The sequence below is a fragment of the Neomonachus schauinslandi genome, chromosome 10 (assembly GCF_002201575.2).
Source record: "Neomonachus schauinslandi chromosome 10, ASM220157v2, whole genome shotgun sequence".
Taxonomy (NCBI): Eukaryota; Metazoa; Chordata; class Mammalia; order Carnivora; family Phocidae; genus Neomonachus; species Neomonachus schauinslandi.
The window spans coordinates 127,911,131-127,924,709 of record NC_058412.1 but is presented as its reverse complement, the minus strand read 5'-3'; positions in this window follow the sequence as shown (position 1 = coordinate 127,924,709).

The following is a 13,579-nucleotide window of genomic DNA, read 5'->3' as shown; positions in this document are numbered from 1 at the left end:
AAGCCATGATGTGGATATGAGAAGTCAGAAGAAAACTTAGCCTTTGGGACACATAGAGACAGGAAGGGATAGAAAACTTTATGGATACTGACTGTGCTCTGGTTCTGGATCCATACACAGGTGACATGAATGTGTTCTCTTGGTGAAATTCATCCAGATGTGCAGGTATATGCACACTTTTCTCTACATGATGTTTCAGTGGAACATCTTTTATAAACATTATTGGAGCTCCCTGCACTCCCCTATAAAACTCCAAGCCCTTTGCCCTGCTCTATCTTGTGTATTTGCCTTCACACAGGTGGATGTTTCCTCTGGAAAACACTCCTCCTACTCTCTTTGATAGAATAACACAAACGCACTCTTCAAAACTCAGTTCAGTTACCCCCTCTTCCAGGATGCTTTCCTCCTGTGTTCCAGCACTCACAGACAATCCAGGGATGTGTTGTGGATAGGAGAGGGAGAGAGAAAGACAGCCCAGAGGGTGACACTGGATTTCTGGGTAATTTGGTAAGTGGCATCTGTAGGTAATCTTTATTTTTGGAGAATAAAAGAAGTGGGACTGGTTGAATCTTGAGTGTTTGTCACATGAGAGGCCAGGTTGGCAACTCCTGAGAAGTTCAGTAGTTGGTAGGTTAGACCAATCTAAGCTCAACCCATCTAGAGTTGGGGGGAGAGGGGCTTGGTTTGGTGGAAAGAACATGGGACATGCCTGGAAAAAAGATCTGGCTAGCAGTCGGGAGACAGTGAAGTTCAATTAAGTATGAGGCCAACCCTACCTGGCTTAAGCAAAGTGAAGAATTTATTGTCTTGCGTAACTGAGAAAACTAGGGTGGGAAGTGATGGTTTCAGGTAGGGTTGGATCCAGCATTACAAATGATGTCATCAAGAATCTGCCTCCCCTCTCTCTCTTTTGGTCCTTCCTTTCTCCCCGACCCCAACTCCTGGGTTTCATACTCTGACAGGTTGTCTTCCTGTAACCCCAGATACTCCATGTATATGTCTTTAAGTCCAACAGAAAGAACCAGTTTCTCATTCTCAATAATTCAAGAGTGGTGGCAGGACCAAGTCTCCTTTGCCTTGTCTGGGTGACGTGCTAACTAGCCCCTGGCTGAATCCCTGTAATCTGGGGATGGAATGTGGAAGTCAGGAATTCCCCCTGCAGCTGGGGATGAGAAGAGTCCATGCCAACCAAACCTTGCATGGCCTGAGGGTGGGGGAGGAATAGGTCCCCCACAAAGAAAAACAGAGGTGCTGTTACCAGTGGGGGAGGATGGGAGGCTGAGCAGGTCAGACTACAGCCACACCCTGCAACTCCTTAATAACTGTGACCTAAGGAGTGAGGTTTCCTGATCTGTACAAGGTTGTGGTCATCCTCACTATGCAGGGACACCGAGAGGATCACAGGTACCACCCTGGGGCCAAGCACGTGGCACTGAGTGCACACCTGATAAATGGTGGACCCTTCTATGCCGTCCTGTCCTCACGTCATTCCCGGGGGGTGGGCGATGAGCGTCAGGAATATAGGCCACCCACGCTGCAGCTGCTGCAGGGCTGCTAGCTGTGTGCAGGGCCCCGCCGATCACAGCCACTTGACCCGAGAGGAGAATCATTATACTTTTCTTCTCTCTCTTTTTTTAAGATTTTATTTATTTATTTGACAGAGAGAGACAGCAAGAGAGGGAACACAAGCAGGGGGAGTGGGAGAGGGAGAAGCAGGCTCCCCGTGGAGCAGGGAGCCCGACGCGGGGGTCAATCCCAGGACCCTGGGATCATGACTTGAGCCGAAGGCAGACACTTAACAACTGAGCCACCCAGGGCCCCTCATTATGCTTTTCTTAATCATACAATTGAAACAAACAAGAATCAAGGCTCAGATGAATTCAGCATAAAAGTAGAACACATTTTGTGATTTGCAAGTTAAATGTGGCTTCAGACCACATCTTGCTGGTTACTAAGGATTGTCCCCGAGCCCCAAACCTGCCCCCTCTGTGCTCTGCCCCGCGACGCTAGGCTGGGACTCTGAAAACCACCTTTCCTCTCTGCCAGCTGTGAGGGCCCGAAGGATGGAGGAAGCATGCTCTCTCCAGCTCTCTCAGTCTGTTTGTCCGTCCAGCGTCTAGCCAGTGCGTCTGACCGCAGCAGGGGCAGTCTGTTTTTTCAGGAGGCCCAGAGCCAGCCTCCCGGTGCTTCTCAGCTGCTGGTGCCCCACTTTGGACCTTTCTCCAAGCTTCCAAGTCTCGGCAGGTGCAGCCTTCCCTGGATCCCCCAGGCCTGGTGTGGTAAACACTCCCAGAACGCGCTCCCCCTGCGGTGCCCTCATAGACTCGGGTTGCCTCTGCAGATCTGCACACAGAGGCGGCAATCCTTTGTATGAACTCTATGAACGCAGCTGCTGTGGTTTCTGTCTCCCGACGGGGCACTGAGCAACATGCATGGCCTCTGGTGCCCACCTCGCCCCTCTGGGGCTGGGGGACCTGCGGCAAGTGGCCTAATCTTTCTCAGCCACCATTTCTGCATCTCCATAGGAGGGACAGAAATAATCTGTCTCCACAGAAGTGAGGCGACCATTCATCATGTCGATGTGGGTAAAGGACTTAATGCAGCGCCTGACAAATGCTGAGCTCCCCACAGATGTCTGCGGTGGCTCCTGCAAGCCAGGCCGACCCCGGGAGACACCCCCAACCACGAGGGGAAAGATGCCTGGACCCCCTTGTGGAGACCCCTGCTGCAGACACTGCTGGGCATGCCCAGGACAGCCATCTCCACCCTCCTGTGTCTCCAGTGGCGGGACCACCTCCTCCTAGAAGAGCAGAGACGACAGGTGCTCCGTTTCGGGGCTCTGACACGTGGCCTGCCCGCCAGTGGGAGGTGAGGGGGTCCTTTCCTCACTGAAGAAGGAGTAAGCTGCATTAAGAGAATATTTTCATTCCTACTTTGGACCAGTGGTTCTCACCTGGGGGTGACTGTGTCCCACAGAGGACATAGGGCAATGTCTGGCGACATTTTCGGTGGTTGCAACTTGGTGGTGGGGGCTCCTGGTGGGGGCTGCTGGTGGCCTCCAGTGGGCAGAGGCTGGGCGGGGTGGAGGGTGCTGCTAGACATCCTACCGGGCACACGACAGCCCCCCAAAAGAGAGTGATCCACTCCCAGTGTTCATAGTGCTGAGGTGGATACAGCTGTCTGAACAGATGACATCTGGGGCTGTGACAACTATTTTGGGACCGTGGGGAGAGGTCTAGAGAATCACACGGTTGACCAGGGCCCTAATGTGAGTGAGCTGCTGATATAATAACCGCAGCGCCCTTCTTCAGACTTCTGGTTAAATAACACAAATGCCTCTTTTTATAAGTTGTTCTGCATCAGAGGTTCTGTTATTTACAGTCCCAATATTGTGAGGTCCCCATTTTAGCCCAAGTGTACAAATCCCCATGGACGGGCACTGCTTTGCTTTCACAGACTCCTCACCACGATCCCAGGGTGGGGGTGAGTAAACTGAGCCTCGGCACTAGGGTGGGTAACTTGTGGAGACAGAGAGAAATGGTGCCGGGTGCTCCCATCTGTGTAGCACTTTGTGTCATTATGAAACGTTTCAAACATAAAGTGCAGACGATGATCTAATAACACCCGTAGAGACACCATCCAGATTTAACAAGTGTTAAAATTTGTTCAAGGACCTTCACATGCTGAATACCATGGCAGACTACTTGTCTCCCAGTATTTGTGCTCCTCCTCAGTTTAGAAATTGAACCTGTATGTTCTTGCTGGGAAGACGAGTGTTGGAATAAGACTATAGTTCCCAGCCTCTCCTGCAGCTGAGTGTGGCCACATAACTGAACACTGGCCGATAATAAATGACAAGAAGTGATGTTTACAACATTTGGGTCATGTCCTTAAAGGAAGTACATGCCCTTTCTCCTCTACCACTGGCTCCCACACAGGTCAAATGAAGACAGGGTGCTGATGTGATGGCAGGAGTGAGAGCAGCCATTCTGGGCCATGAAATGGAAACTAAGTTTGGACAATGGAAGACCAAAAGAGAAGGGGCCTGGGTTTCAGATGATCATGAAACTGCCCTATGAGCTCCATATGCTCAGGCAGCCTGCTGCATGAGAGATAAAGAGAATCTTCTGTAATGTTGTAGCCATTACCATTTTGGGACACTGTTTCAGTAGCTGAACCACTTTCTGAATGTATGCACATTTCTAATGTTTTCATATGAGGATTTCATCTGTTCCCCACAACCAGATGGGGTCTGGAACTACAATAATTCATTCAGTTGTTCATTCATCCAATAATTATTTTGGGATGTCTGCCATGTGCCGGACACTGCTTTGGATGTTAAGCATGGAGGGGTGCCCAGATTTCTTCTACACTGGGTCAGTCTCTAAGACCTTGACTTCATCCTCTCCCTATTACCTCTCCAACCTGCTGCTTTCCATCTGTGGTGCTACCTGTTCAGGTCAGGCCACTGTCCATCCCTGCTTAGTCTCTTACACCAGCCTCTTGACCTGTCTTCCTGCCCCCCACTCCCATCATTCCTTGCTCCAGATCTTCTCAGCACTCCCCACTGCCAAAAAGCAAGAAGTTCAGACTCCCAGAGGTTGAAAAGGCCCCACCCACGCTGGAAGCATAATCTCTTGCCACTCTGTTCCGGCCATAGTGAACTAGATGAAATTTCCCCTGTGAGTTCACTCTGCTCAGGTGCTCACACTGGTTAATCCCTGAAGCTCAGAGAAGTTACACAGACTAGCTTAGAATGAGGCTTGAACTTGACCGAAGGTCTCCTGAGCCCAAGACTCCAAGCTGCTTTGAAGCCGGTTCAAAGTCTTAGAGTCACCCTGAAGCTTGGCCTCGGAGCTGTTCCTGGCAGGGTCTGTAGATCTCTTGCACCAAAGTGTCAGTGGGGAGCATGTGAAAAACCTAACTTCTGTGGGGCACCTGGGTGCCTCAGTTGGTTAAGCGACTTGCTCTTGATTTCAGCTCAGGTCATGATCTCTGGGTCATGAGACGGAGCCCTGCCATGTTGAGCATGGATCCTGCTTAAGATTCTCTCTCTCTCCCTCTCTCTCTGCCCCTCTCCCCTCTCTAAAAAATAAAGTCTAAAAAAAGTACCAAAAAGCAAAAACCTAACTTCTCACTCACCCCAGAGCTACAGAACAGAAGGCTGTGGGGTGAGGCCCAACTCCTGGCATCTTCCATAAACTTTCCCTGTGTCCCTAAGGCTTAAGAACCAAATGGGGTCCTGAAAATCTGACCTGGAAATTGCACTGCTGGTTTCTTCTTTCCCATTTCCCACGTCTCTCCTGACGCTCCTACCACAGCCTGTGATGGGCGGGGGGGAGGGTGTGTGTGAGGCTGTGATAAGCGCTCTGCACGTTCCTCACTTTTCTATTTCAAGATTAATTTAACACAAAAAAGAGGCACTAAAATGCCTCAGATACCTTTTCCGCCTTGAAAGTGTGATACTTTCAGCAGTTACTGTACAAGGGAGAGAAAACGCTCACCCCTTTGTGACAGAGACCACTGGAAAGGGTTCCGGGGCCCACGCGTCTTGGAAGTTCAAGGAGGGAGGCCCAAAGTCTGAGGCAGGCACCAGCCCAGCTCGGCAGACCTGGTTTGAATCTTGACTCATCCACTTCCTCTGGGCGGGACCTTGGTCAAGTCTCTTCGAGTCACCTGTGAGACCTGGATAAGAACGGCCTCTTGGCGAAAAGATGACTCGACTATGGAAGTGCGCTTGGCAGAGACGTGGGGCTGGCACTGTGGCAACTAGTCCATTCGTTATTCCTATCATTAGGCTCAACATGAGATGGCCTGTCGGGGATTCCTCTAAGCTCATCCAGCCCTCCTAAAGTTAACCCCAAGGTTAATACTTTCTCCTCTGAAATCCTATTTTATTTCACAGTAGGTTAAATCCTCGTTGACCTTTTAGTGTAGGTGGGTGACATGTTGCTATTAATGTCTGTGATTTAACTTTCTTAACAAGTCCCTTCTGCCTGGAGACACTGCCCTTCCCCGCATTTGGGGGGCACAAACTGAGCTTACTGCCTCCAGTGGAGGAGAGTCCACAGCAAACCTGCAGCAGGACATTTCAATAGAGAGGGGACACCTTCCAAAACAGGTGATGAAGTTGGACATGTCTCTAAAATGACAGGTGCCTCCAAAGATGGGTGCCACCCTGGGGTGGGGGTGAGGGCATCCCGAACGGCTGGGTTTAAATCTGAAATGACCACAGGGGAAAAACCTGGAAATGACTGCTTTGATTTGATTAAAATATTCACCATTGGGCAGAATAAAAGGTCAAGTGCAGCTGTATGAGAAAAGCCTACTTTTTTCCTTCTTTTTTTTTTTTTGCAGGTCAGAATGTGTGGTTCGAAAAATCAGACCCTCTACGGGGGCATCCAAATTAATGCCAGGAGCTAAGACTTCCTTCTGCCCAGAACCAGTGCTGTCCTGTGGCTGAGTCTCAACTTCTTTGCATCTTGGTTGCTTCCCCAGTGAAAGCCTGGCTCACTGCTGCTCTGCAGTGTTTCAAGATTTATTGTGGGGATCAAACGAGAGAGTGTGTGTGAAAACACTCTGAACACAGAAAGCTTCGGAGACGAGCAGCATAGTGACGATGATGGTGAGAAGAGCGATGGCCCAGTGGTGGTGATGTGTGTTTAAAAAGCCAGGCAAGTGCACGGTCTGCCTACAACACACTTAACATTTAAGGGCTAGGCAGAACAGCTGCAACAGTTCAACTTGGTCCTAAAAGAGTCCCGCCTCGTAAAAATACAGCTGCAGGATGAAAGGAAAAGCAGGTGCTCGCTTGATTGACAAGTCCCGTTTGAACGACAAAGCTTGAAACGGTATCAGTAAACCTTTGCAATCACATTTGGACATTTGGCTTTGACAGCTATGGCAAGATATGAAACTCGCCTAGAAAGTGAAAATGTGGCCTTGTCCTCAGGGCTCATGAGCTGCTTGGAGTTGCTGATGAGGGAGACTTTGTCACCAACACAGAAAGGAGCGGCCCCCCCAGGAGTAATTGCTCCTGAGGACCAGAGTTGAGCATCGTGACATCAGGGTTATGGGACCTTCGAGTCGAAGGCTAGAATTCCTGTCTTTATTTGTTCAGCAAGCGGCATCTACTGTGTGGGATTTACTATGCCAGGCAGTGTGAACAGCAAAAACAGTAAGAGCCATGCCCCAACCTTCAGAAACCCACAGTTCAAAGTCAAGACTTGGGAGGGTCTGGAGCACACTGGCATTCTCATCTGTGGCCGGTGGAGAGTTGGTACAAACACTTGGAAAAGCAATGTGTCGGAATCTTATAAAAGCTAAATAGAGGCGCATGCTATGACCTAGAAATTCACTCTTAGGTGTCTGCATGGTAGAAATGTATACAGATATCTCCCAAAAGACGTATGCAAGGATGTCCTATTATTCATTACAACCCCAGACTGGGGAGGAGCCGAATAGCCATCAACAGCAGACTAGGGGAATGAAGTGAGGCATACATTCATGCAATACTCAACGGCAGTGGTTCTCAACCAGGGGCGACTGTACCCCACCGGGGACGTTTGGCAATATCTGGAGTCACTTTGGACGGTCATGACCAGGGGATGCTAACAGCACCTAGTGGGTAGAGGTCATGGATGCTGCTAAACATCCTACAGTGCACAGGTTAGCCCCCCAACAACAAAGATTTACCCTCTCCAAAATGTCAGTGGTGCTGAGGTCAAGAAATCCTATTTCACATCATGAGAAGGAAGGAACTGTGACCACATACACTGGATGGAAATATACAAATCTTAGGTGAGTTCTACCAAACATTTAAGGAAGAGTTAATTCTGACTCATACAAGTTCTTCAAAGACATCAGACACACGGAGAGTTCCAAGCTTATCGAATGAGGCTGAGAGGGGCCAGGTGTCAGGTGGGGACAGTGGGGAGCCAGGTGAAAGATGAGAGCACGCGGGAACAGGTAAGCCAGAGGTTGAACGGCAGAGATGAGGGTAGACAGGCAGCAAAGGGCTGGCCTCCAGTGGCCGTCAGGATCAAGGTGAAGACTTTACAGGCTCAACGCTGCGGGTGACGGGAGGTGATTTGGGGTCCTGGCTAAGGGAATGACAGAGCCCACTCAGGCACTCCTCCATCCCATCGAGAAGGCTCTGCCCTTCTAAGGAAGCCGCATGAGTGCCAGGTCACCAGAACACACCATGCCTGAGAAAGAACCAGTCAGCTGCTCTCACCCAAGGTCTGTACTAGGAGACACCGAACTCTATTTGGAGCGTTGAAGCTGTAAGTTTGTTTATTCGTTCAGCAAATACTTACAGAGCACCTACTATGTGCCAGACACTCTTCTAAGTGCTGGTTCACGGTGACAAATAAGACAGGCCAGATCCCTGTCCCTACAGTTTACAGTGTAGAGGTGGTGGCTGATAGATGAGGAGATAAAAAATAGACAAAAGTCCTTCCCATTAGCAGTGACTGCTCTGAAGGGAATAAAACAATGATGGGTGACCTGAGTGGTCACTTATAATCTGATGATCGGGACAAACCTCTCCAAAGAAAAGTTGTTTGAATTAAGATTTGAAAGAACAGAATGAGCCTGGCATGCAGACAGAGGAGGGAACAGTATTCTAGGCAGAAGGAACAGCAAGGGCGAAGGCCCTGAGGTGGGAACCATCTTGGCATGTTCAGCATAATGGAAGGAAGGGTAGTGTGGCTGGAGAGAGTCAACCAGAGGAAGATGGCGGGAGGCTGTGGAGGCAGATCATGCTTGGCCATGCAGGCCGTGGGGAGCAGTTTGGGTTTTATTCTAAGTGCTCTGAGAAGATTTGGAGGGTTTCAAGCAGGAGAATTCCATGAGCAGACTTATACTTTAGAAGGCTAACTCAAGGCACACAGAGGAGAGTAAGAGAAGCAGAGAGTATGCTGAAGATTCTGCAGCTGTCTACACAGAGATGCTTTCACATCACTATGGCTGGAAGACAGTAGAAAGCACACACACCACACTCGACAGTGTCTGCACCGAGAATCCAGGCTCAGGAGTGGGGGGTAGATAAGAAGCAGGACAAGGGCAATGCTTGGTCCCAAGGATATAGTGGTGACATTTCAGGCAGCAGTGGGATACCAACTTGGGAGCTCAAAGAGTTCCCGAACAAACCTTTACTCCCCTAGTCTAATGGACCACACACTCCTTTGAAGGACTGGCATGAACCTTAGGATGACTATCAAATTTAGATAATTTAATACTCCCTTGAATTATAGAACAGTAGCAAAGAACTCTCTTCCCATACTTCCAACTTTTGAGCGGGCATCTCATTCATTCTTATTATGCATGTTCTAGAAAAACTGGGCAGGTAGATCACTCAGAGTCCCACCAAACTCCTCAAGAAGATCCTAACATTGCAATGATGAGCTCCTCTCACCTCCAGGGGAAGATGATGGGAAGGGGATAAAGGAGAAGCCACTGGACTTGCATCCTAGTGAGGCTACTTTATCTCCAGCCTGAACTGTTTCAGGGCCCTCCCATCTCCCTGGTCCCGTTTCCATCTTCTCAGAGCCAGAGGGACCCCACAGAACCTGAGTCAGGTCACATTTCTCCTCGGCTCAGAGCCCTCCACTGGCTTCCCAGCACACTTGGAGTAAAACCCAGCTCCTTGCCAGGGCCTGCCAGGCCTTACTTGGCCCGGCCCTACTGCCTCCCAAGGGCTCCCATGGAGTTCAGAAGAGATGGGTCTCTTGAAATAACACTGTCGGGGACCATTAAAGCCCCGAGTGTTCTCTGGGCTATCAGACACATGAACAGTTCTGTATGCAAACAACCACAAACAAGGTCAAAGCCATGCTGGCTGGCAGGCTCCTACCCATGAGCTACATTATTCTTACAAATAATGTGCTGGTTTGGGTCTGCCTGTACTAGGCTGGCAACAGGATTCTAGAAGCGTGGTTTAGAGTGGAATCATGATTCAAGCACAACATAAAGTTCAGCTGTGCTCAATGAGGGGAATAAGAATTCAATGAAGTGTGGTGGGCTTTCCAAGGCACATAAATAAATACACTTGCCATTGTTTCTTACTCTAGGATTTATATTGAGGAAGCAAGAAAGTCACGCAAAGTCAAACTTTCTACCAGCCAGTCTAAATGGGCACCGGACCGACTGTCCCCACCACCCCTCCCGGCCAGGGGCCCTCTTGTGACATGAGTATCTGGCTCTGGCTTTCACGCAGGTAACACATACACCCCAGACAAGAAACAAAGCTTCGAGGCAAACAACCGTGACTACTTGGCATGAAACAAGGACGTGCAACCTGGGTACCAGTAAGCTCAGAGACAGCCAACAGGGTCAACTCACATGACAAATGCATTCTTCCGGAAGCATCTATTGCAAAATGACAGGATCTTCTCCCAACACCTAGGAAAGACCATTCTGATTAACAAGTCAGCCTCGGGTATGGCAAGGGGAGCCGATCCTGCCCAGCACATTATCTATACATCCAGTCACTAAGCAAATACTGAACGACTACCACGTGCTGGGCACGAGGGATACGGGGTTGCACAAAGGAAACAAGGGTCTGCTTTGGTGGAACTTATAATCTAAAGCTGTGTCGCCCAGTGTGGAGCCACAAGTCACAGGTGACTCTTAAGCATTTAAAATGTGGCTGGGCCCAGTTGAGATGTGCTATTAAATGAAAAATACATACCAGGTTTCAAAGACTTAGTACAAAAAAACTCCCATAAAACATACCATTAATAACACATTGCTTATATGTTGAAATGATAATAGTTTTGATATATTGGGTTAATCAAATATATTAGATTAATCCCAGCCATTTTCTTTTTACTTTTTTTCAGTGTGGCTACTAGAAAATTTAAAATTATGTATATGGCTACATTTGCACTTGTATTATATTTCCGTTGGACAGTACTGAGTAGCTGATGAACCATAAATAAGTAAGCAAATATTGTTTCAGGTGATCTCGGAAAGTGATGAATGCTCTGAAGAAGGCAGAGTAGGATAAAGGGTGATGGGGCAGAATGAGGGCATTTAAATGGAATGGTCAGTGTTATGAGCTGAGCTGTGTCCCCACCCCCCAAACTCATACACTGAAGTCCTAACCTCCACAATTTTAGAATATGACTATATTTGTAGTCAGGAATATATTTGAAGTCTTTAAAGAGATAATGAAATTACAATGAGGTCACTCGAGTCAGCCCTAATCCAATATGATGGTGTCCTTCTAAGAAGAGGAGACGAGGACACACACACACACAGGGTGTAGAAACCTCCTGTGCTGGCTTCTGATCTCAGACTTCTAGTCTCCAGAACCACGAGTAAGAAATTTCTGGGGTTTAGGCCCCCCAATCTGTGGTACCTTGTTCTGGGAACCCGAGCAGACGAATACAGTCAGGAATAGCCTTTCCAAAGACATGGCATTGGAATTGACTGACAAGAGTGACCCAATCTCAGGACATTTCTGGGAGGATTATTCTAGGTACAGGAAACAGACGTCTAGGTGCAGACGCCTGAGGAGAACAGGCAGAGAGAGGACTCTGCAGCTGGCTTCCGGCAAAGGAGGGGCAACATGGGAGGTGGGGTGCAGGTAGTTGGGGTCAGAGCAACCAACCCTTCTCCCCACTCCAAGCGCAATATATTGAACCTCACTTTCTTTTTCTTTTTTTTTTTTTTTTAAAGATTTTATTTATTTATTTGACAGAGAGAGACACAGCGAGAGAGGGAACACAAGCAGGGGGAGTGGGAGAGGGAGAAGCAGGCTTCCCGCAGAGCAGGGAGCCCGATGCGGGACTCGATCCCACGACCCTGGGATCATGACCTGAGCCGAAGGCAGTCGCTTAACCGACTGAGCCACCCAGGCTCCCGAACCTCACTTTGTTTCAAGCCTCATCTAAACAATATTCTCCAGGATGCCTCGAGGAAGGTCTGTGTGCTGGCATCCACTTATGGTGGCACTCTCCACATAGAATCCGCCAACCCCGTTGCAAGCCAAATGCATCCGGGCAGTCCTGCTTCCCCAGGTCAGCTGGTGAGTCACTGAGGCAGAAGGTCCCAGGGCCTCCAGGAACTGGGGTCTGTCAATGAGGACACTCATGGGTATTTTTAGCATCATCTGTCCTGGGGACCAGAAAATGATTTTGGAGGGTGGAAAAGGACAGTCCAAGAGCTGCAGGAATGGGGCTGGTCTGAGCTGTAACACCACCGAGGGGGGAGGGGTTTATTCATTTTAAAATTAACATTTAAGTACCTGCTGCATTAGTCCATTCTCCTTTAAAGTCATAGAACAATCACAGTTTCTACCCGCCTCCCTAGAAGACCGTCGTTACGGTTTATACCTATCTGCTTATTTTTGAAAAAAGACGTACAGGTCTGATAACCGAGGACTAATGACACTGATGCCCCATGTGTGGTTGGGGGGGGGGGGGCCTGGTGGAAGTGACCAGAGAGGGAAGCCAACTACGGACAATACTGTTTTCACATAGTTTAGTCTTTTGGAATCCGAATAAAAGATTAACATAAAATAATTTATTTTAAAAAAATATGATATCAACGAGAATAGGGGGAAATCCCTAAAATGGAATAAAAACAAAAAGGAAATGAGTTGCATTTCACGGAATTACACAGCCAAGCCAAGGTTACCAACCCACGTACCTTCTGAATGTGGCACCTGGGCTATGGACCTTCAATCTGACGACATGTAAGGACCGCAAATGAATCCTGAGCTCTGTTTAGTAGTCAGGCTGCCGCAGTGGTTTGGGTATGACAATTCTGAAATGATTTTGTGTGTGTTGTAGGAGTAAACAAATGAGTAAATATTTTGGCTGTGCTGAAGGCCTGGGTTCCCACTGTGGGAGAAAGAGGAGACACCAATGTGGGACGCAGAAGGACAACGGGGAGCCCTGTGGCATGAGGCTGGCATGGAGACATCAGAACAAAGTCCCACTGGATTATGCATGGACATGCACACACGTGCGCAGGCAGGCATAGATGCTCTGTCCACTGGGAGGCCAAGAAGCAACAACAGCCTGGCAGCAAGGCGTGCATCTCCCGCTCCGTCTTGGTGTCTCAACACCATTCCCTGCCAAAAGCAACCAGGGCTCCTTGAGAAATAGCCCATCTAGGGTCAGGACAGGAAAAGGACAAGGTGAGGCCGTCACAGCTAGCTGTGCAAAAAGTGAGGAAGTGTTCAAAATGGTGGGATCTTACCAAAAGGACCCCAGTGGAAGACAGAAGTAGTTCATTTCAGATCCAGTTCCCAGATGAGACCAGTCAGGCGGGTTCTGCTACTGAGAACCCCCCGGATCTGCAGGACTCTGGTTTTTTTCCCCCAAACCTCATTTTCTAGTCTTTCCTTCCATCCTCTGAGCACCTCCAGAGTGTTCTATCCTTATGCATAGTCTCCTTCTGTTGCCTATAGCAAAGGACCCTGTTTGATTGTCGAGTCTCCTTTCCCCTGTTCAGAAATTTTACAGTCTTATTGAGAAACATTTAGACGGTCCGGTGAGGATGTCTCTGGCATTCTTTGGTCAATGTGCCCTCCTCCATTGCCCATCCTGGGAGAATTAGGTAGATC